Source organism: Balaenoptera physalus (assembly GCF_965194825.1).
Source record: "Balaenoptera physalus genome assembly, chromosome: 16".
Taxonomy (NCBI): domain Eukaryota; kingdom Metazoa; phylum Chordata; class Mammalia; order Artiodactyla; family Balaenopteridae; genus Balaenoptera; species Balaenoptera physalus.
Window position 1 is genome coordinate 11,097,301 of NC_138898.1, and position 22,334 is coordinate 11,119,634.

General features: G+C 42.1%; 1 protein-coding gene and 1 long non-coding RNA gene across 10 annotated transcripts in view; one reads left to right on the top strand and one right to left on the bottom strand.

The window, feature by feature from the left end:
- PTPN1 (protein tyrosine phosphatase non-receptor type 1) overlaps nt 1-22,334 on the bottom strand; it is a 145,298-nt gene that overhangs the window by 46,126 nt on the left and 76,838 nt on the right. The window contains exon 2 of one of the 9 annotated variants that reach the window (XM_082430485.1): nt 13,611-13,700. The exons of the other annotated variants lie outside the window; for them this stretch is intronic. The gene's annotated coding sequence lies outside the window, so the exon portion shown is untranslated. The remainder of the gene's footprint in view (nt 1-13,610; nt 13,701-22,334) is intronic. 9 annotated transcript variants of the gene reach the window in all.
- The window catches only part of LOC309645430, a 30,708-nt gene continuing 22,083 nt past the window's right edge, over nt 13,710-22,334 (top strand). Inside the window, exons 1-2 of the long non-coding RNA XR_014254885.1 lie at nt 13,710-17,288; nt 17,625-22,310. This is a non-coding gene — a long non-coding RNA (uncharacterized lncRNA). The remainder of the gene's footprint in view (nt 17,289-17,624; nt 22,311-22,334) is intronic.

Sequence of the window (22,334 nt, forward strand, 5' to 3'; positions counted from 1 at the left end):
CACACTGCAAAAAATGCTATTTGGCATGTCAGAAGCAGAATACGTTCTTTCTCAGTGGCTTTCTTCCTGTAACCAAATCCTAATTTTCCCCTAGAGAGATGGATTCCTCAGGTGAATTAGGGAAAATTAATACATTCACAGAGGTAACAGAGAAAGCATGTTAATATTTCCCATAGAACAAAAAAAAAGGGAACTTAACAGAAAAGTCAGCTCAGTGCCGGGGGCAGGAGGCACGTGCTCCACTGAGGCAGGGCCTGTGAGCTGAAAGGAGGGTGAATGGTGGCCGCTCAGCAGACAGAAGATACAGCACCAATGACAACCCAGTTTGGAATATGCGGGGAAGGGGTGGGGCAGGGGTGCTGGTCAGCAGGGCTAAACCAACACCCTTACCCAGACCTGCTTTAAGCACCTGTGTTAGGTGAGGCCAAGGAATCAGGAGACTACAGTCCCAGCAACGGGGAGCCACTGGAAGTTTTCAAGTAGGACAGGGATATCACTTCTTGTCCCATGAAAGACAGGATGGAAACAAAGAGCCTAAACCAGCTGAAGGTGACCATAAAAGGCCAGAGATGAGGAGGGCCTGAATGGAGGCAAGGGAAGAGGATGAGGAAAGAAGGAAAGAGGTTCAGATGCACATTTCAAGAATGAAGTTGGAGGACTTGGCAATCAGCTGGATGTAAGGGTAAATTAAAGAACTGAAGGTTACTTTAGGTTTTGAGTTAGTGCAACTAAGGATAGATACACATATTAACTTGTAAACAAGTGCCTACTGATTTTATAATTACTCAGTGGATTTCACAATACAGGAAAAAAATGCTGGGTGGTTAAAAAAATATATCAAGCTTACAAGACAAGGTAAAGCCGTGCTCTACATTACAAAATACATCCTCTAAACAAAAGCATGAGAAAGTCTACAGAAACCTATATAAAAAGAATGCATTAGAAAATATATAAAATCTTACGGGTTCCCATTTCTAGCTGATCTATTTTAAAAGAATGTAACATATTTGCACAGGTTAAAAAAAAAAAGGCTTAAGTGCTTGAGTGATTTTCTGGCAAAATAATTAAGACACTTTCAGAAGAACTGCCAGTAAATTAGAGAGAGAAAATCTGAAGTCTCATTTGGATAAAACTTGCTAAAACCAGAAAGTGCTGTTTAATATGACAGCTTCTATGGCCAGACAACCTCACTCCCCCTACCCCTTCTGTGCTCACGATTACTAAGGGGAATAAAATGCCAGAAACTTTCATCACACTACGCCAGAATGCACTTGTAGAACAATCTGTAGTTCTGGGGTGCAGCCACGTTCCACCTCCAGCCCCACCTGACCCACCTTCTTGTTTACAATGATGCCAGATTGAACCTTTCAGAAGTGGTACATCACACCTTCCTTTCTGGGTGGGCTTGGGTGGGCACAGTGTCCCTTTCTGCTCAGAAGTGAAAAAGCAGCTGTCAAGTGAGGGACAAAAAGCCGAACATGAACTAGCAGGGAACCTCCAGCCCTGCAGCTCTCCACAAGCCAGTTTAAAAGCAGCAAACTGCTAAATGGAAACACCCAGACCAACTATCGCCATCAGCTAAGAGCCCAGTGCCTCAGCATCTCAGCAGTGCTTGGCTGAGGACAAAAATGAGGTGCAAGTTGGGTGCCTGTGGGTTCAGGGAGTGGAATGTGATATTTATGGGAGATGATGGCCCTGGAGGCAAACCCTTTTATCACAAGGCTGCCAGGGCCAGGCCTGCTGTGCCATTCAGATGCTCTCCGAGATCCCATTTGCTATAACCAGCTTATGCAGCCTGTCCTTACCCTAAAAGATTTCTTTGTGGCAGGTGAAGAACAAATCAAGCCATAAGAGACCACAGAGATCACCTACCCAAAGGTTTATCCAGTCTCCTTGCAGAAGTCATTTTGGACTCTGAAATACTGCTGTGGACAGTTTCAGAGGATTTAACTAGGAAGTGCGCTGTACGGTTTTGTATACTGTCATGAAAAGGTCTTATCTGAAAACAAATCTTAGATAAGAAATATAATCAAGGGAGGCAGTATTAATTATAAAAGCTATTATTTGCTGCAGTGTGATATATAACACAGGAGAATGAAATGGAAATACAGGTGCAATTTATAAAGATCATAAAGATCAGTCATCTGGGATTCTACAATTTCTCACAGCAAAATTAACATGTGATAACTCTGCCACAACATTTAATTTTGAAAACCTGAAAAAGACTATATATTTATTTCAAAAGCAGGAGACCCTGACAGAAAATTCAGTTGTAGACCAGAGGCAAAAACCCTGGTCCAAGCAAAAAAAAAAAAACGGTAACCAAGCAAAAAAAACGGTAACCAAGGAAAAAAAGGTCAATGCCTGGGGACCCCGGAAGAAGACAAAAGGGGGTAATGAAGAGATAGCCAGGCCCAAGAAGTGTCCTGGGAGCTGTCATTGTTCTCTAGCCCCAGAAATGCCAGCCTAACCTATTCCTCACGGCTCTAACCTACCCGCTGCATCCTTGAATCCAGCCTCTCCTCCAAAATCCATGACAGTCCATATTACTTGGAGGTGAGAAGAAAAACCACTTCCAGTGGCAAGGCTGCATGAGAAGGGGATGTATTAATACACACCTATAGCCACCCCCCACACATACACACACACACTACCCCCCAGATGGAACCCAGAATGGTTTTTATTCATAAAATCACTATTATGTATAATATTATTATATATAGTAATCATCATCATATATAATAATTCTATGGGAAAATCACATATGATATTAATAGGAATACTTCAGGTATACTGCAGATTAAATAGGTACCAGGGTAAGCTTGGAACTTAACCACCATTCATAGCACTGATTCTACAGAAAATATGTTCAGAGTCCCAGACAACTAACTTTCAACCTTTTGAAGCAGACACATTTATGTATTAGGGACTGTCTGCACTTTCATGCTTGGTTACCAGTTGACTCTCTGCCAGCCAGAAAAGTCCATCTAAACATTGTTCCCATGAACTGACCCAAAGAAGATTTAAGGGGACACTCTGGATAGTAATAAACTTTGAGCCTCAAAGCCAGGGACTCCATGACACACAAGACTGGCCGTAGCTTTTTACTTGAAGACTGTCGATTTAAAAAGGACTAAACAGGGATATTAAAAATCAAACAAAAACAAAACTCCTGAACACAAAATTCTGCCACAAGCTGAGCCTGTTCTGTTTTACAGGCTGTTGTAGTTTTCTGGCTGTCTATTAGCACCTCTCCCAACTTGCTTAAGCATACGGTTGCTTCTATCATCCATCCTCTTCAATTGGCATTGGTAGATTATAGATGTACCCTTAAATACAGAGATAGACAGCAACTACAGATTAGATAGCAGAAGAAGCAGTTTATTGCTAGTTTGCAGCCAATCAAACGTCATGAGGCACACAGTGAGAGAGCCCACAGAGCTTGGTAACGACGTCAATGGCCAACCCCACTTGCCCCACATCCTTATAGGGAAGCAGCCTCGAGATCCAACATGTTGGTAATTGCTAGTGGTGGTTGTGGTGGCCATGGGGGGAGAGGGTGGTGAGGAGGGGAAGCAAGGATGGGGGAGAGCAAGACAAAGAGGATGATGGTGGGTGGGGACTCGGTAACACACAGACTACATAACAAGGGGACCATACAAGTAGGTCTGAACCCAACACACTGGAATATAAATGCTAACTGCTTCCCATACCATCTTCAACACGTTTCACAAGACTCCTGCCAACAACTCTGTCTTTAACACTATTTCTACTTTGTTCTCAACTGTTCTACCTCTGGCCTTCAAACTTGTTAAAAGGCACTTTTATGTTTAAAAAAATCTCAGTAAGTAACACTGAGGATCCAGAGCCTCTGCTCTGAGATGAACAGAATGAAGGCAGGTGAGCGCTGCAGTCCAACAGGAAACCTCTATTCCGTTTAATCACGGCTACTCTGATGAAAGGTATTCCTAGGGCTCCGGGAAAGCAGCACGTCTGGAGGAAGGGACACTGGACCAGGAAGAAAAGAATTCTCTTGGGTCACAGGTCTGCTCTGTGACCACTTAATCATGCCAGATCTCAGTTCATTTGAGAAACAACCCTGACCCAAGTCATTCACCACAATGACTTGTGTTTAACACAGGTAACAGAAATGTGCCCTGCAAATTGTGAAACTAAGTGCGTTTATCTAAATTTGATTACATTCACAGAAAAATTCCGGTTTAAAAGACAAACCTTTAAAAAAAAAAAATCAAATCCACAAGAAGCCAAACCAACCCGAAATATCCCTTCTTCACCAGACTAGACATGTCATTCTGCTCCAAGCTACTAATATAGAGCCAAGCCTGCCTAGGCAAGAACAAAGCTTTTACATTTATTTTTATTCCTCTCCTCCTCTTCTCCATTCAAACAATACCGCTCATTTTGTAAGAACCAGAAGATGAGAGAAAAGTTGAAATCCACAAAAAACAGAATAACCTTCAGGGCTGAACCAAGGATAATACGTTAAGAAAAGAGTTGAAAACAAAAGCAATGATTTCGTTTCACATGCACATGCTTCACCTGCCCAGAATTTTGTTTTGCTGGAAACTTTCTGGCAAGATCAAAATCTCAGGAAATTCCAAACAAATGAAACTCTAAAGGCAAATTACTTAGGAAAAAGGATCTAACTTTAGAGACCCAAGCGCGCTCCTCCCATTTTTGTCCAGTTCTTTACTTTTATAGAGGAGCACCAAACCAACCATAAAATCATATGCTAACAAGAGCTCTGCATCCTGCAAGTTGACAACTCTGGCTTTTAATAAATGCCTCTATTTCCTGTCAGCATTGGTCAGTCCCAGCTACCAAACCTATGAAGTTTCAATGAGGGAGACTCTCATACCGCTGATGTCTCTCATACTTGGCCAGCCTGATGGAACACAAGAACTAAGAAACCACAGGGAAATTGCCCCTCCAGAGTGGCATGGGCTGTGCACGGCCCTGAAGCAGGACCAGCCGAGGAAGACAAGGATGGGTTACAGATGAGACTTAGTTCCACTGAGTGTACACAGTAAGTCCCCTACATAATGAACCTTCAAGTTGCGAACTTTCAAAGATGCGAACGTGCATTTGCATGTCCAATCACGTCAGGCCTGAGTGAAACTGCAGCTTGCCCTCCGTCTCCTATTGCTGATGATCCTTCAGCTCTACCATCTCCCACCTCCTCTCCCTCCTCCAGTCAGTGACTCTTCTTGCCTGATCACTCAATGCCAGCCCCTATATGCCAGCTGTTGTATTGTACTACTGTACTTTTCAAGGTACTGTACTGTAAGATTAAAAATGTTTTATTTTTTGTGTTTGTTTGTTTTTTATGTATTATTTGTGTGGAAAGTATTATAAACCTATTACAGTACAGTACTATACAGCCGATTGTGTTAGTTGGGTACCTAGGCTAACTCTGTTGGACTTACAAACAAATTGGACTTACGAATGCGCTCTCATAATGGAACTCACTCGTATGTAGGGGACTTACTGTATATGTGCATGTGTGTCTATCTATCTGGGATTAGGCCCACTGAAATGAAGTTCAGCTACGCTCAAGGCACTGGCGGGAGACACCAAGAATGACACACAGTTCCCGCTCAGAAGGGCTTCTAATTTCAACAGGGGAGGGGGTTGTTCCACACATAATATAAAGGGTGAGAGAGAAAACAAAATGTGTGCTAAGGTGATGGTGGGTCAGTAACACACGGTTTGCACAATATTATAAACTCGATGTCTCCTATCAACCAGTTTCCAATTCATGAACCCAAATAGCATAGCTCATCACTCATTCAGGAACTACCTATTGGGTACTTTTATATGCCAGGCACTATATTGGATCAAAGAGACAGAAATGACTCAAACAAAAGCAATCCTGCCCCTTTTAAGACAGGTAACTTGGCAATAGGTAAGTAAACAGGCAACTACAGAACAATGGATATCCTTACAGTATAATCACACAAAGTGCTATGAAAGTGGAAGTACAGGGGCCATGGGAAGACCTGTAAGAGGTACCTACCTGGGGAAATCTGAGAAAGCACCCTAAAAGAGGATGCCTAAGATGGAACTGGAAGGAAGAACAAGAACTAGTGAGGGAGAATGTTCCAGGCAGAGGAAACAGTATACGCAAAGGCCCTGTGGGAGACAGGGAGCCTTACATTTCAGGAACGAAAAGTGTTTTGGAAGCTATACCAGAGTGCAAGAATGTCTATGAGCCCGCTCTGAATTCAAGGGCTGTTACTACTTCTGGGTGAAAAACTGAAACAGCCTAAGAAGAACAGAGTCAGATGAAAGTGGCAGTGTAGGGAGACCCCCAGCAGATGAGCAGAGAAGCCCAAGAGTGAGAGCTGGGACTAACTAGCTAGAAAAGGAGAATATATAAAAGGAAAGAAAAAGGAAAAGAGAGAGTTATGGAAACTGTGGTTAGAGAATATTCAAGAAGCAAATAGAGGTCGACCATGTTAAATGGTGTCATGATAAGGATGCAAAGAATCCACTGCCTTTAGCAACAAGGAAGCTAACCGGTGACCCAGTGAAGAATTATTTTAGTGGCGTGGCAGGGTGGAGCCTAGCTTCCCTGGGTCGAGGAGTGACTGGGAGGTGAACAATGGACGCAGTGACCTATTTATTTCAAACATTTCAGCTGGAGAGCAGTGACTAGAGGGGGTGTCGCAGCCGGAGGAAGCCTGAAAATGTTTAAATGGTTCAAGAAAGATGGTAACATAGAGGGAGGGCTAAGGACACATACCTAGAAAGAATCACTAAGCTATTGGTGCAAGACGCCTTGAACAGGTGGGATGGGAAGGTGTGAAGAGCGCAGATGTAAGGCTGCCTTAGACAGGAACAAAGGCTCCTTTTTCCTTGTGAGACTAATGAGGCAGAAAGGATGACAGGCAAACTTCAGATCTGACAGCCAGGAGCTGAGGGAGACAGATCTGAGGTTACTGACCTGATTTCCTTCTAGTGGTTCAATCTGCAAAACCAGGAGATTTTTCTCCAGCAGCACTTAGGGGCCTGGGCCCAGGAAGAGAAAAGCAGGTAGCTGGCCTGGTCCAGGTAGAGCTGGTCTGGTATGCTGATGGCAAGAAGATGGGCAGGGGCTTCCCTGGTGGCAAAGTGGTTAAGAATCCACCTCCCAATGCAGGGGACACGGGTTCGAGCCCTGGTCTGGGAAGATCCCACATGCCGTGGAGCAACTAAGCCCATGCGCCACAACTACTGAGGCTGTGCTCTAGAGCCCGCGAGCCACAACTACTGAGCCCGCGTGCCACAACTACTGAAGTCTCCGCGCGTAGAGCCCGTGCTCCGCAACAAGAGAAGCCACCGCAATGAGAAGCCTGCGCACCGCAACGAAGAGTAGCCCGTGCTCACCGCAACCAGACAAAGCCCGCACACAGCAACAAAGACCCAACGCAGCCAAAAATAAAAATAAATTAAATAAATTAAAAAAAAAAAAAAGAAAATGGGCAGAAGGGCTACGCGGGGATATTGGAGAGGCAGCATTTCAAGGGACTGACCGGCCGCATAAGAAGGCAAGGGAGGACTGGCGCTGGAAAGGAGCAGCTGGAAATCTGGCTGTACGAGTAAACCCAGAGGAGGGAAGTAACTGAGTGAGGGAGTGTGGAAGCACAGGAGGCTGTGATTGGAGAGTGAAAGGTCTGAGTCTAATGAGATGGCAAAGACAGAAAAGATCCCAAGGGCCAGGGCGTGCCCTATGGGAAGGAGACGGCAAAAGGAGAGGGACATGAAATTTCCAGGGGAGGAGGTGAGGATGGTGGGTGGACTGCCCAAGGGAACACTGACGTGGCCCAGGGGCGACAGCAGCTGTGGAAAAGAGAACATGTGTGCCAGGTAAATTAAGGGGAGAGGGAGGGATGCAGAGGGGCCCACTTAAAATATGACCAGCATAATATAGGCAAGTAATTAAACAATTCCCCCAAAGGCAATTTATTGACTGGGAATGCCTGCTGGAATCCTCTCTAAGATTCAAACTCCCACCCCCAACACATGCACATCTACACCTCCCCTCCAATCCTAAGACAAAGCATAATCAGTGAACCAGGGTCTTATCCAGAGTTTGGACTTCTATTAAGGATCTATTTTTATAATGCTTTCTTATTCACTTCCATCTTAAAAACAGTTGCTTCCCCCCTGCAATATTCTGTCCATTTAATAGCTATGTTTAGAGGCTTCCCTGGTGGCGCAGTGGTTAAGAATCCGCCTGCCAATGCAGGGGACACACGTTCGAGCCCTGGTCCGGGAAGATCCCACATGCCGTGGAGCAACTAAGCCTGTGCACCACAACTACTGAGCCTGCGTGCCACGACTTCTGAAGCCCACGCGCCTAGAGCACGTGCTCTGCAAAAAGAGAAGCCACCACAATGAGAAGCCTGCGCACCGCAACGAAGAGTAGCCCCGCTCGCTGCAACTAGAGAAAGCCCGCGCGCAGCAACGAAGACCCAACGCAGCCAAAAATAAATTAAAAAAAAAAAAAAAAAGCTATGTTTAGTGACTCTGTTGAGAGGCCTGTGAACTACTGTTTTTCTACTCCATATATCTATTTCTGCTATGGATGTTCTATAGCATCCATTCAGTGACATGTAAATGACTCCAAAATAAAACCGGAAGGAGGAAAAACAAAAACAGAAGCCACATTGAAACATCCTCCTTCACCAGTGAAGGAAAAATAGTCAAAGCTTCTTTTACTCTACTTTGTCCTCCATTGATAAGAAAAACTCTTCCCTTTTCAAATCTGTAATGACTAGTAATCAAGAATTATTCTTTAAAAAATTGAATCCAGTACTACTTCCACACATGATCTTCAAAGCCAGAATTAGAAAAAGGAAAAAAGAAAAGATGTTTCACAACCTTAATGGTTTGCAGATATCTAAGTCTGACTGCTCCGACACAGCAAGGAATGAGTTTAGTAAGTATGTGAACGGAAAACAGGCAGCAATCAGCAACTCATTCAGAATTACTCAAGATGATAATTTTTGTGTTTAAATCACAAAGTCTCAGAATATGTAATCATATCCAAAAATGTTAAAATGCCTAAAAATTAAAGCCTATCACTTAGTCATTTAAAACTAGGATAAATTATCAGTAAACTTATTTTACAAGGTACTTGACTTGAAAGACTCACTCGAACAAAGCCGTCTATGTATAGAGAACTGCTAATGAACAGACCACATAATGGGATAAGCCAGCCAACACCATTAAAAATATCCTTTAACATTCACAATGAATAAATGAGACCTTTCTTCTTATAGTGTCATCTGCAAATCAGGGGGATAGCCACATATTTTCAATTTGTACTTCCTGAGTCAGGCTTATACTTAAAGATTCTTTTTAAAAAACATTTTGTGTCATAAAAGATAATTCTGCTTTTTGTACGGACTGAAGAGTATCTGCATAAATACCTGGATAAGAAAAATAAAACTATTTATATAAAAGCTATCACTTCATTGCAATCAATACTGTACTACCTGCCTACTAAGTGTAACGCACTGTCCGTTAACACTGTTAACGCACAGACGATAACACAAACATGTCTGCCAGAGAAGACACCTACACAGATGACTTCACTACACGGCGGCAACATGAGGTCAATGACATGTTGTAGCCCTCACTAAGTCACCTTATTAGAAGGATTCTGAGGCCATTATCACACTCAAGGTGAGAAGTAATGGCAAGGGAGAGAGGAAAAAAATGTATATTAAGAGAAAGAGAGACAATGCATATGAATCGTGGAGGGGCAAGGGGTGGATGGGAGGCGGAGGGTTAAGAACAAAGAGGAAGAAAGTTAAATATGCTCCCATGCTTTCAAGCTTAGGTAATTTAACACTTAACATGAACAGAGAAGGGCAAGGAGGCCTGAACCCAGATTAGGGGACTGGAGAACATAAGGGGCCCACTCCTGCCTGCCCTTGGAATCTCCACTTAGATATTACTTTTATAGACTATCTTTACCTGACAGCTCTTCCGCTTGCTTTTCCTTCTCCCAAATGCCTCTTCCTTAGTGTCCCCAAGTACCCAGGCCTACGCCTATGAGAGCTCTCATCACTCTGAACTGGGACTGTCTCTACCCAGCCCCTTTGCTGGCTGCACTGTTAAGCTTCCTTTTTTTTTTTTAATAGTAATCTTTTTTATTTATTTATTTATTTTTATATTTTTTATTTTTGGCTGTGTTGGGTCTTCATTTCTGTGCGAGGGCTTCCTCTAGTTGCGGCAAGAGGGGGCCACTCTTCATCACGGTGCGCGGGCCTCTCACTATCGCGGCCTCTCTTGTTGCAGAGCACAGGCTCCAGACGCGCAGGCTCAGTAGTTGTGGCTCACGGGCCTAGTTGCTCCGTGGCATGTGGGATCTTCCCAGACCAGGGCTCGAACCCGTGTCCCCTGCATTAGCAGACAGATTCTCAACCACTGCGCCACCAAGGAAGCCCTGTTAAGCTTCTTAACAGCAAGGACCAACTGTGTCTTTCTTGCTCACCACTTACCCTCACTGCCGAGCAGAGCCTGGCCCCTAGCTCATGTACTTGAAAGAGTGAATGGACTCTGCCTGAAAGGAGCTTACCATTGCAGAACAGAAGAGGAAATAAAGGGGAGATGAAAAGCTTCATGGAGTAATTGATCTCCAGTTATTGATTTTAATTTCATATATACAAAAAAGTATTAAATGGCCAATGCCATCATGTCACACGATTCAGGAGTGCTAAAACACCGAGTTGGTTTTGTCCTCCTGGGATTCAGCTTTAGGAGAGGAAAAGGTACAAAACTTAGAACAAGGATCCTGATTGTTTTATAATGGTAAAGAATCTTCCCTATCTATTGCTTGTTCTAATTTGTCATATGTAATATACCCCTATGGAAGAAGAGATGTTCAAGAGGGATCAAAGGAATAGCATCTCCTACAATATAACACATACTTCTGTCACTAAACAGGGATAGAGACCTTTCACACATATTCTTTGTAACATATATACATATATATATTTTTCCCCCCAATCATGGCTACCATTTATTTCATTCCTTGATAGAGAGGATAAGGTAGAGAAACCATCTAATCATGAATTGAGACACATGACAAATGGTATCATTCCTAACCAGGTCACAAAGCAAGTCATTAAAAACACTACTTCTTAGATTTTTCAGTGCAAACTTATGTGAGCAAGTCATTCTTGTCAAGTCCCATATTGACCATCCAATTTAATTTCCAAGTTGGTCATCAAAAATAGTTCATGGAAATAATTGAACATGGGACAAAAATACAGTCACACTCAGTTGCTCGAGGTGGAAAAAAATGGTGGCAGCTTCCAACTTCCTCAAAATAGCAGAAAGGGGATAAGGATGACAAGGGAAGGGGGAGGGACAGGAAGGAAAGAAGCACCTGGCTAATGATTTTATCCCGGATTTTAATGTCAAGGGCACTCCCTCAGGCATTTTCACACTAGCCACCATATCTCCAGCTAGTCTTCCCTTGCTTTGATTTTATCTAATGATAGTACACCAACTACTTACAAGCCTAAAAGTCTTTTTAAAATCACCTTAATTCTAATGCTAATAAACAACTCCAAGAAAAAAAACCCAGTCTGGAGTAGAGGCTACAAACTCAAGTGCGTCCAATGGCTGGGTAGTTCATATAAGCGAGGACAGGGGGACCCGCTGGGGAGAAGAATACACACGTGCCCCTCAGATCAGCAGACCACTGCCACGGTGGGGTCAGGCCGTGTGATCTTCAGATTTTTCAAGTGAAGCCAGAAATCCAGATTTGTATGTGATTTCTCCTGATTTATCAATAATGACAAAAGCTTAAACTCCTCTTTTTTTAAAAGAACTGTGTGGCCAACTTGTGACATCTAGGTGAGAGGTCAGAAATATGGGCAAGGGTCAAAAATCTACAAACTCTCTCTTCCTATGTGCTAATCAACCAGGAGGCAAAGCACAATTCCTTGTCCCTGCAGTTGTGTATCAGTGTGAGCATGGCCACAGTGCCATTGTAAAGCTGGATCCAGGACATGGGAGACCTCAGGCAAAGAAGAACATCAAGGCTCTGACACCTAATTGTCCTCCCAAAACATTTCCTGCTATTAAAGACCAATTTATGGTGTGTAACAAACGGTACTGCATGTAAAGCACTTTGCGCAGTGCCTGGGGCACGTAACAGAATTCAATAAATGTTAGCTGTTACTGGGTTTTATTATGAATGAGGGTAGAACATGGATCAGACTGTGCCTTTCTCCCTTGAATGGAAGATTTTAGTCCAATTACAAAACCCAATAATCCTCTTTAGACATGAGAAGAATTTCAAAGGAAACTGCATTCATCACTGTGGCATTCAGTCATTTTATAAAATAATGGATTTATGCCCACACAGGGTGTTTTATTCTTTTTAAGGACATAATGGATTTTTAAAGTTTTGATTTGAGTTAATATGAAAATTTAAAGCTCTGTCTCACTTTTAGATAAGGGGGATCATGGAACATATATGGCTACCAAATCTAGCATGAGTGGGACGTGAAGCCCCCATTTTTCCAGCAAAGTTGCCCCACTCTCCTGGCTCCTCGTGTGACCATGTAGGTGTAGGATGTTAGATTCCAGTCATGCTGTAAGGCTATCTGGTCTAATCACCACATTTTACAGATCCTGAATGTTAACTCCTTCAAGGTCCCACAATAGTCGAAGGCAGACCCAGAACCCAAACCCTGTCCTCTTCTTCCATCACCTCACAAGTCCCTGGGGGGGATGTATGTTCGGGGGAGTTGGTTAAGGGTGGGTAGCAGGGCAGCTGGGACTAAAGCTTTGAGACAAAGGCCCAGCCTTTATGAGTAAAAGGCTCTATCAACTAGGGGGACAGGGTGGGGAAGGTTTCCTATACGCAGCCAATCAAAGCCTTGCTTCAGTACATCTCAGGGTCAGTCAGACTCTTTTAAAAATCCTCTAGTAACAACCATACCCTTTTAGCCACTGGCTTGTAGCAAGAGTTCCAAGCCTCTATGAAGGAATCTAATTTACTTGCTGGAAAAGTAGAGACATGGCTAAGCAAAGGAATCAATGATTTTTAAAAGAATGTTACTATGTTTCAAAGTGTCCAACTACCAAAGTACTGAGAAAATATTTTTTTGAAATGTAGCCAAGTGTAGAATATAAACTGAGTCCTACATTCAAAATTTGTCTTTCTAGAAAGCAAATGTCAAAGGATATAAAGCAAGCTGTGAACAAGAGACTAAAATTAGCTCAAACCACAAATAACCTAACATACTTATCACTTCCTTATGATCAACCTACAAAAATCAAACATTAAAAGCATTTACAAAACTAAAGGTGTGATGCCAATTTAATCCTTTAACTTCAGCTGTATCCTTTCTTCCTTCTGGCATGTAAACATTACCAAAGAATGACATTTTATTAATTTGAAGGCAAGTACAAGGGAAACCATTAGAGTTAAGTTTTGCCCTGTAAATAAAATAGCATGTACCATGCAGTTCTTAAGTGGTTAGAATGGTAACCACCTCCTCAAACTGAAGATAGGAAATTTCAGATGATGGACCACACCCATCTCCAAATGCGCTTCTCACAGAGAGCTAGGGACATACCAGACTCCTACTTCAGACCAAAGCTTGCCTCCATCTCCTCAAGCCGTTTATTTCCTACTTCCAAAAGCAACATCTTCCAATGAACAAAGGCTGTTGGGAAACACAAAAGTTTTTGTCATAAAGTAGTGGAATGTGTTGCAAAAGGAAGCTTAGTTGACAAATGTGGGTTCATGCAAAAAAAAAAGGTACCAGTTTGTTAAACTTCAACTACTTTTACCATGATTCTCTCTGCGTGATGACTACATTTTTGATAAATTTTCTGGGGAAAGTTCAAGCTCAAAAAGGATGGAAACGAGTGGTTAAGAAACGATGAGTATAAAACCTACCAACTGCTACTGTGCACTCTTCAATACTAAAACTCTCAAAAGCATTCTTATCAGTAAGTAGAAAAACAAGGGACAGTAGCAGACCTGGGTACTATGACAAGAACAGATGAAATAAAATACTGCCAATGACACTAATATTCCTAGGATATATTAAGCAAAACTGTTAGTGGGACATGAAGGAATATTTAAATACACTTAGAAATGGTACCATGATAGGTACATAAAGGACCCATTAAAACGCAGCACATCATGGGGATGTGGATTCTCAAGGATGGTTCATGGGAGATGTGGACCAGCTAACCCTCAATCATGGCCATATCACCCGGTATACTGGGGATTGCTCCAGAAATGTGGCTTTGTGCCTGTCAACCTGATGTAGCTTAATGCAACTTCCTGATATTGCACCACTCTGCTTCACCCCTTCACCCCACCTCCGAGGATGATCCAAAAGACCCTGGCAACAGGGAGGTGGTATCCAGGTGGTGGAGAACAATAATGGCAATGCTCTTAACTCTAAGATGCTGTCAAAATAACGGTTTGAATCAGGGTAAAAATAAAGCAAAACAACAAGAACAACAAAAACCACAAAACAAAGTATCCTCCCTCTGAAAGACCCCTGAATATCTCCTTAGAGGCCTCTTTTCTCTGTGCAAAAGGGAGGCACACAAATATTTATGACCCAGTTGGGCATACTTTGCCTTTATCCTTGTAGAAGCAAACTCAGCCCTGACTATTTGAATAGTGAAGCAATACAAAATCTAAAAGAGATAAATATAACAGTGACAAATGTTTAAGCACCGAGGGAATTTAAAGCTAATTTACCGTATTATGCTAAATGCAGCTTGCCTATTTGTTCTCTTGAGTGAAGTTATATTCAGAAGTGATTTCATGCGCAGACATTTTTAAGTAACCCCCTGTTCTTCGGAGAATTCCAACCACTTGGAGTAATTACTTGATGTTCACCTTCCTGTAAGCAATTCACAATAGTGTATATTTCTCTGAGTAATCAGTACTCATCAGAATAAAAACTAGCTAAGCTGTTCCCTGGAACTTAGCATGGCATTTTTTAAATGAGATTCTTTAAAAGGAAGAGATGCACCAGTAACAAAGCCATTAGATAAGAAAAAAAAAAAGTTGGGGGAAAAATGTTTCATAACAGAGAGAGATAAGGGAGAGTTTTCCTTCTCTAATCACTAACTAATAAATTTTAAAAACACAGTTTTGGAAACCTAGTTTTGCTATGCTCATCTTATCTTTGCAAGTGGTGTCGCTTGCCCGCAAAAGCCACAAACACAGCCGAGGCTTTTCCTTCTTCATCTGTAAAAGAAAACGTGCCTCAATCAGTCTTTGGGAAGAAAGCTCTGCAAGTAAAAAAGAAAGAAGCCCAGGACACAAGTCCACTCGAGCCCAAAGGTTTGCTTCAACAAGCGGTTAAGCCTCAATAAGGACTCAGAATTTCCTGGCACACTACTAGATTAAGAGTAGTAGGGAATATGTATATTTTCCAGAGAAAAATATGGACCTTAAGTGTCCCTTTGCTAAGAAGCCATGTTTATTTTGTGATTCCATATTGTAGAACTTCTTAAGCACCAATTCTAATTACCACGGGGTATCCGTAAAACTTTACAAACAGCGTTGGTAGAATCGTAAGCATTCAAAACTGCAAACTGAATCAGGTCACAAATTAAAAAACAACAACAACAAAAAACTGAAAATCATTTATCAGTAGTTATTTTTGTCTGCAGTGTGACTTGTACCACATTCCGAAGACCAACTGATTTGGGGGGGCCTTGACTTTTCTTTGGCTATTTATTTCGGGGGAAAAAAAATCTTCCATGGGAAATGGTCTTGTTCCTAGCTTTCAGACATTTCAAAATTTACAAAACTGTCAGTAAGACACTTGTGATACGTCAAGCTGCCTTGAGGAAGGAGAGGGCAGCAGCTAGGAAACTATGAAGCCCACTTCTACAAAGTGAAGCATTATTTCTAAAATGCTGGAGCCTTAGGTACTTTCTTCTCAAACACGGCAGCTGTGTATACTATCACGCTCTTCAAATGAAGTTTAGACCAGATGTTGGTTTCTTTCTAAAATTACGACATAAAGGGCAGCTACTCTTAGTGTACCTAGCTGGGGTTGAATCTTTCGTAAATTCTCGAGAATCAGTTCCTCTATCTTTACAGGAAAAACCACCCAATTTCTACTCAGAGAAAAACTGCAAGCATAACTCATATGTCAGTGCCACTCATTTTCCCACATTACTAAACCAAACGAACCCTACTTATTAAAAATGTTCAGTACCTCTCGGGAAAAAAAAGATTCAATTCTTTTGAATCTTTAACTATACTCACAAAACTCTTACACATTTTTGAGCCTAACTGTACCCACCGACACCCACGCACCTTACAAAATTGAGTAACCACAGCAGTGGTTACAAGGATTACTTCAGGAACATCAAACTCTCTGTGTGAGCATATTAAAGACTTTCATTACTTGACGAGAACTTAGTGATCAGTTAGTCAAGGATCATTTTTACACAGGAAGGGACTGAAGCCCAAAGAAAGGAAGGGACCCATTCAGCCTAGTTAGTGTTAGAGCTAACTAGAGAAAAAGCAAAAGGTAAAGCTACTCTCTTGCCCAGAAGGGTGATCTGATCAAAGGCCAAAAACGTTTGCCTTTAGCATTTATACTTTGAAAAGAAATCACAGGTTTTATAAGGGTTGTTACTTTACGGAGAACCATATTTTTAATCCCACAGTCAAAAAATATTTTACAAACCAGCTACATGCAAAGTCCTTCTAGACGGCATGTGAGAACAAGTCAAGAGTGATGAGAACAGAGTAATTCAATAATTCTTAGAGAGACAGATATATCACCTCCAAGTTTCCTATTAAGTTCGCCTCAGGCCAAGTACAAATTTGTTGTTAAATTTGAAGTTCCTGTGAAACAAACTGGGTTTCCTACTGGGTAAGCATCCAAGCTTTTCTTCCAAGCCACCACAGCAGGCAATACCAAACTGCTTCATCAAGCCATGGCTCAAATTGTACTGGTTTTCTCTGAGAGTGGCCTCTGCTATTAGTACTGACGCAGGCTAATCTTTTTGTGTCTACCATTCCTCCTCCCCCAGAATGGGAGTTGGGAACTGTGACTTGTCTTTCTATTGTCAGGGCCTGGGGCAAAGTGCTGACAATCGATTTAACCCCAACATTTCTTAGGCACTTTGTGCCCGGTGCAGAGGACACCAAGATGAATGAGAAAGATGGAAGAGCTGACTTCCACAGTTTGGACCCTAGAGTAGATGGACCCGGATACAAACGAACAGCTCCCATGAGAGCAGGGCTTTGAAAGAGATAGGTATGGGGCTTCCCTGGTGGCGCAGTGGTTGGGAATCTGCCTGCCAATGCAGGAGACACGGGTTCGAGCCCTGGTCTGGGAAGATCCCACATGCCACGGAGCAAATGGGCCCGTGAGCCACAATTACTGAGCCTGCGCATCTGGAGCCTGTGCTCCGCAACAAGAGAGGCCGCGATAGTGAGAGGCCCGCGCACCGTGATGAAGAGTGGCCCCTGCTTGCCGCAACTAGAGAAAGCCCTTGCACAGAAACAAAGATCCACAACAGCCATAAATAAATAAATAAAGCACACCTAGTATAGTGTAATTAAAAAAAAAAAAATTTGAAAAAAGAGATAGGTATGAAGGTGTATGTAAGCACACAAGTGACAGAGCCAAAATCTAGTGCAAGGGGCCACACATTTGAGCTGGGAGGCGCAAGCCAGAATGAGTGGGAAAGGCAGCCTAAACAAAGTGTTGAGCCAAAGTACAGAGGAATGAAAGAGAAGGATGAGTGTGGAGAACACTGCACCTTCTAGTGTGGCTAGAATAAAAGGTACACAGGAGGGGATGGCTGGAACCTGGCTGCCATGCCAAGGAGCTTGGACCTTACAGATAAATGAAAGCATAGAAGTAAACAGAGGAGTGACAGACTCAGGTCTGTTTTTAACACAATTACTCTAGTGATAATGTGAAGAATATACACAGTGGGGCGGGGGGGAGATGTGGAGAGATTGCTGAGGGACCTTATTAATATGCTTCTGGTTTCACTAATTTCTGTAATGTGAAACCAGAAACGACAGCAGTATTATAAGCAAAATTTGAGAACCTAGACCACTGGGATGGTAGGAAGGACATCATAGTGACCAATCAATGAGATGTGGTAGAGGGAATCAAGAACCATTCCAAAGTCCCCAGCACTTCTGGATATTCAAAACATGCACCAAATGACTGGTACCAAACTACATTGTCTTGGACACAATGACCCTGCTGGACTTCCCCTTTTCCTAAACATGGGCAGTACAAAGAAACATGTCCAGACTATTTGTAGTCAGTATTAGTTGGTTACCATGAACAAATTAACATAAACACTGTAGGGAGGGATGCCAGCTTGTGCAAAATACACATGAGCTCAGGCTGGCTTATGAAAAAGTACCTGCAATTAAAAGCACAGCATAAGACAAAAACTGCCAAAAGGATTCTGCCATCTAAAAGATCAGAAAATAGACAACTCAAAAAAAAGAGAAAAGGGAAAAAAGAAAAGGCACAGTTATTTCAGCAGTTAAGAGTCTGACAAAACCCCTACAGGAAATTTTAAAATTTATTTCTATCATGAAATTCAGTATACATTCAATTACACTACTCAATACCAGGCATCTTTTTAAATAGGTTTGGGGAAGCTATTCATGCTAAAATGCAAAATGCAGGGACTTCCCTGGCAGTCCAGCGGTTAAGACTCCACACTTCCAATGCAGGGGGGCATGGGTTCGATCCCTGGTCGGGGAACTAAGATCCCGCATGCAGCGCAGCGCAGCCAAAAAAAAATGCAAAATGCACTGGAGGGGCCTTGGAGCCCAATGGTAGATAACTGGCAAGCGAAAATCATTTGCATTACCATTATCCCCCAGCTGACTCTTCAGAACCATCTGATATAGTTTATGATGTACTTCCAAAAGAACCAAAGTATTCCTATAAATATGCCAGTGATGTCAAACAAATAATGAGAGCAAAAAGTTCTTCCCTCCACTATTTCTACTTGTGCCCCCAGTTAATCTGAGTCCAGACAATTACAAACGTCTTTGCACCATTTCCAAAGTGGTGATCAGACACCTAAATTTAGTTCACTCAAACCAGGGCTACACAAGAACATTTAGATCTAATGGGTCACTCAAGATGACTAGAGCTTCCCATCCTCTCCATGTCACTTCCGTTTGTCTTTCTTTTTTTTAAGTGAAGTGAGTCATAGTGTATAGATCTTTCTCCTCTGCACAAAACACAGTTTTTCTCTGAAGAGAATGGTATTTATATAAAAATTACTGGGAAATTTTAATATTCATCTTGGACTGTAACAAAATAAGCTGTATACAGCAGTAAGGAATTTTAGTGAATTATTGTTATAACATGGTTTTAACCTAGTCAGGCATTAGATCATATTTCATAATGAAAGCAGCTATAAAAACAAATGTCAATTGGAAGAGTGGCCCGTATTACAAAGCCTGCCTCTAACATAGAATAAATCTTGCCTTCAAGTCACAAGCTATTGTTGCAATCTCCTTTATCTGAAACAATCAAATCATTCATACTGAAAAGTAGTGACCAGTGTCAGAGAATCAAAGAATTAGAGATGAGAGAAATGGCGAAACACCTGACCCAAACCTTAAACTACAAATGGAGGGTAGTTTTTTCCTATTTTCATTCATTCAAGCCCCCTCTTCTCTCATTCTAGCTCCAAAAACCAATCCGTTTGCCCTATCTGTGTTCTCTCTTCTCTTTTGGGCACTCCAGGCTTGCTAAGTATTACTTCCACTTTTCAAACCAGACATACAATCATTTAAATGATAGAAAACAATTTTTTAAAGCCATCTACACATGCTATCAAGGCTGACTTTTTATAGACCTAAATGCTTATTAGTATCTATGCTATCTATTAGCATTAACAACTATATAAAATCAGTTATGCTCACTTTATCAAACTGAGCTAGCAGAGAATCTTCGCCTGAAACATTTGTTTTCTAAGCCGCCTCATTCCTCGGCATTCAAAAGCCTACTTCATCCTTTGTTCTTTTCCCAATTGTTTCCAAGTTTTTACATCTTTTTGTTCTAGTTAGAAGTTAGTATAGTGAGAAATAACTGCACTGCTTTGTTTACAAAATGTTAAGCAAAAATTACATATTATTTAAAAAATCACAATAGACTAAGCAAGCTCAAAATGACTCTGTATAAGGCTGCCTTCACTGTGACGGGCTACAAAATATTAATTTTTTTAACTTCCATTTTCTACCCACCATAAACACATTTCTTTGAATTCCTGAAAAATAATGGTTTTCGTAAATTGACACACACTTTGGAAAATTTGCCACTTTAGACTCAAGGTCATTTGAACTCTACATTTTTTTTAAAATGCCAGAGTTTGCCACTTTTAACATCAAGAAGGAAAAGAGCGTCTGATTGAGATTTTGTAAAAGAAAAATATCTGTACTGCAGAGGTGAGAAAGCCCACAGTGGATAATTCTCTAAGATAAAAGAAACCACCTCTAGAAATGTGGCAATCGATTAAGGAAGGATCTAGAGAGCTCTCAACATACAGCAATCTCGACTAACTCCTGGGGTTCCCAGGTGGTAGACAAACATAAGAACAATGAGGGAAATTAACTGAAGACCAGGCTCCATGCTAGTGACTTGCTTCACATAGTTTTAACAGTGCTTGGGTGACAGGTCTCCCACTCCTCCCTAAGACTGTAAGTAATCAAATTCAAACAAGGACTTTTTATAATATGAATTTGCTGTTGCCAACTGAGTCAGCTTCAGTATAAAAGATTCTCCCCAGTACCTCCTGGAGGCCACCCCTAATTGTGATGGGGTATATCATTATCAACTCCAACACTTCAGACCAAGAATTTTTTCATTTAAAACCACTTTAGACTCTACTGTATTCAATCTGATGCAGAAAATTTGTCTACACATTCTCAAAGTCACTAGTGGGATTCATTCAGTTAACTCAGAGAGACTAGACACGGAATACAAATTTTATATATTGATCGATCGTACTTATACAGATTAGAGTGGTTATATGTATTAGTCTATCAGAAGCTAATATACATTACAGCGCAAGTAAAAAGAATCCTGTCAAATAAGCTTGATGCAAATCCACATGAAACCAAGCCTGCCAAAAAAAGGCTTTTGTTAGTCAAGCATACCAAAGAACTGCTTAAAGCTTTTTTCCTTTTTAAGTGGAGCTCAAAATAGATTTTAATACTACCAGCTGATGGATCTCACAATTTGCCTTTTGAGCCTATAAGCCGAAAACAGCCTTCTCCCTTTACACAAGTAACAACATCTCTCTATTCTGTACATTGCTTATTTAAAATACCGAGTGTGGTTTTGGTTAATCCTCACAACCCCCGCGATGACATTTAATCGGGAGCACATATTTTCTTCAGAGGATTTAGCTCTTGTGAAAGCAGACCTCTTCATCTTTTTAATCTGATGATGTAGAGATACGTGAGAAACCCTACCTTCCGAACTTTTTATTTATGAACCACCGTAACCCACAAGGAGATGAGGACGGGGAAGACACCATCATCTCAACCATGACCAAAGGATAAGATGCTCATCGGGAGAAAGATGCTATTTTAGAGAGAGTAAAAACGTTAACCTCCCCTGTTGCCTGCCTGACACGGGGTAATATTCTGGCCCCAGTGGAGAGGGTACTCCAGACCTCCTGGCTGGAAAGCTCTTTAGCCTGCTACTCTCACGGCTTAGCTCACAGAGCAAGTATCTCTTCCTCTGACAGATCTTCCCTGATCCCCTTCTCTGAGGCAGGCCATCTTCCCTGAAATCACTCTCTACCCCGTTATGTTGTTTTCTTCATAGCACTTGTCCCCATCTGAAATTGTCTGCTTATGTGTTGGACTGCCCTGTTCGACTCTAAGCTCACGGGGGATAGGATCTTGCCTGTCTTGTTCAGCAAACACTACCTCCAGCGCCTCAGCACCGCCTAGCACGGAAGAGGCACGTCAATTCAGATCCATTAAATGAATGAACAGGAAGGGGGAAGGGACTGTCATCCTTGGGACTCGACGCACAGAGACCAAGAGAAAGGAAATGTAAAGGAGGGAGGGGGGAGTAACCCTTTCCCCCGGGGAGACAAAGGAAGACAGCCTGAGGTGGTCCAGTCTAGAAAGGAAGTAGTGGGGGTGTTCTATCCACCCCAGGGGACAAAGAGTGGACAGGCAGGGGGGCGGGGTCGGGGTGCGAGGCTTCGCGCTGAGAGCAGAGACTGGCGGCTTCCAGGCTTGAGAGGTCACCCGGACTGGAGGATATGAGGTAGGTGGGGGATCAAAGGGGACT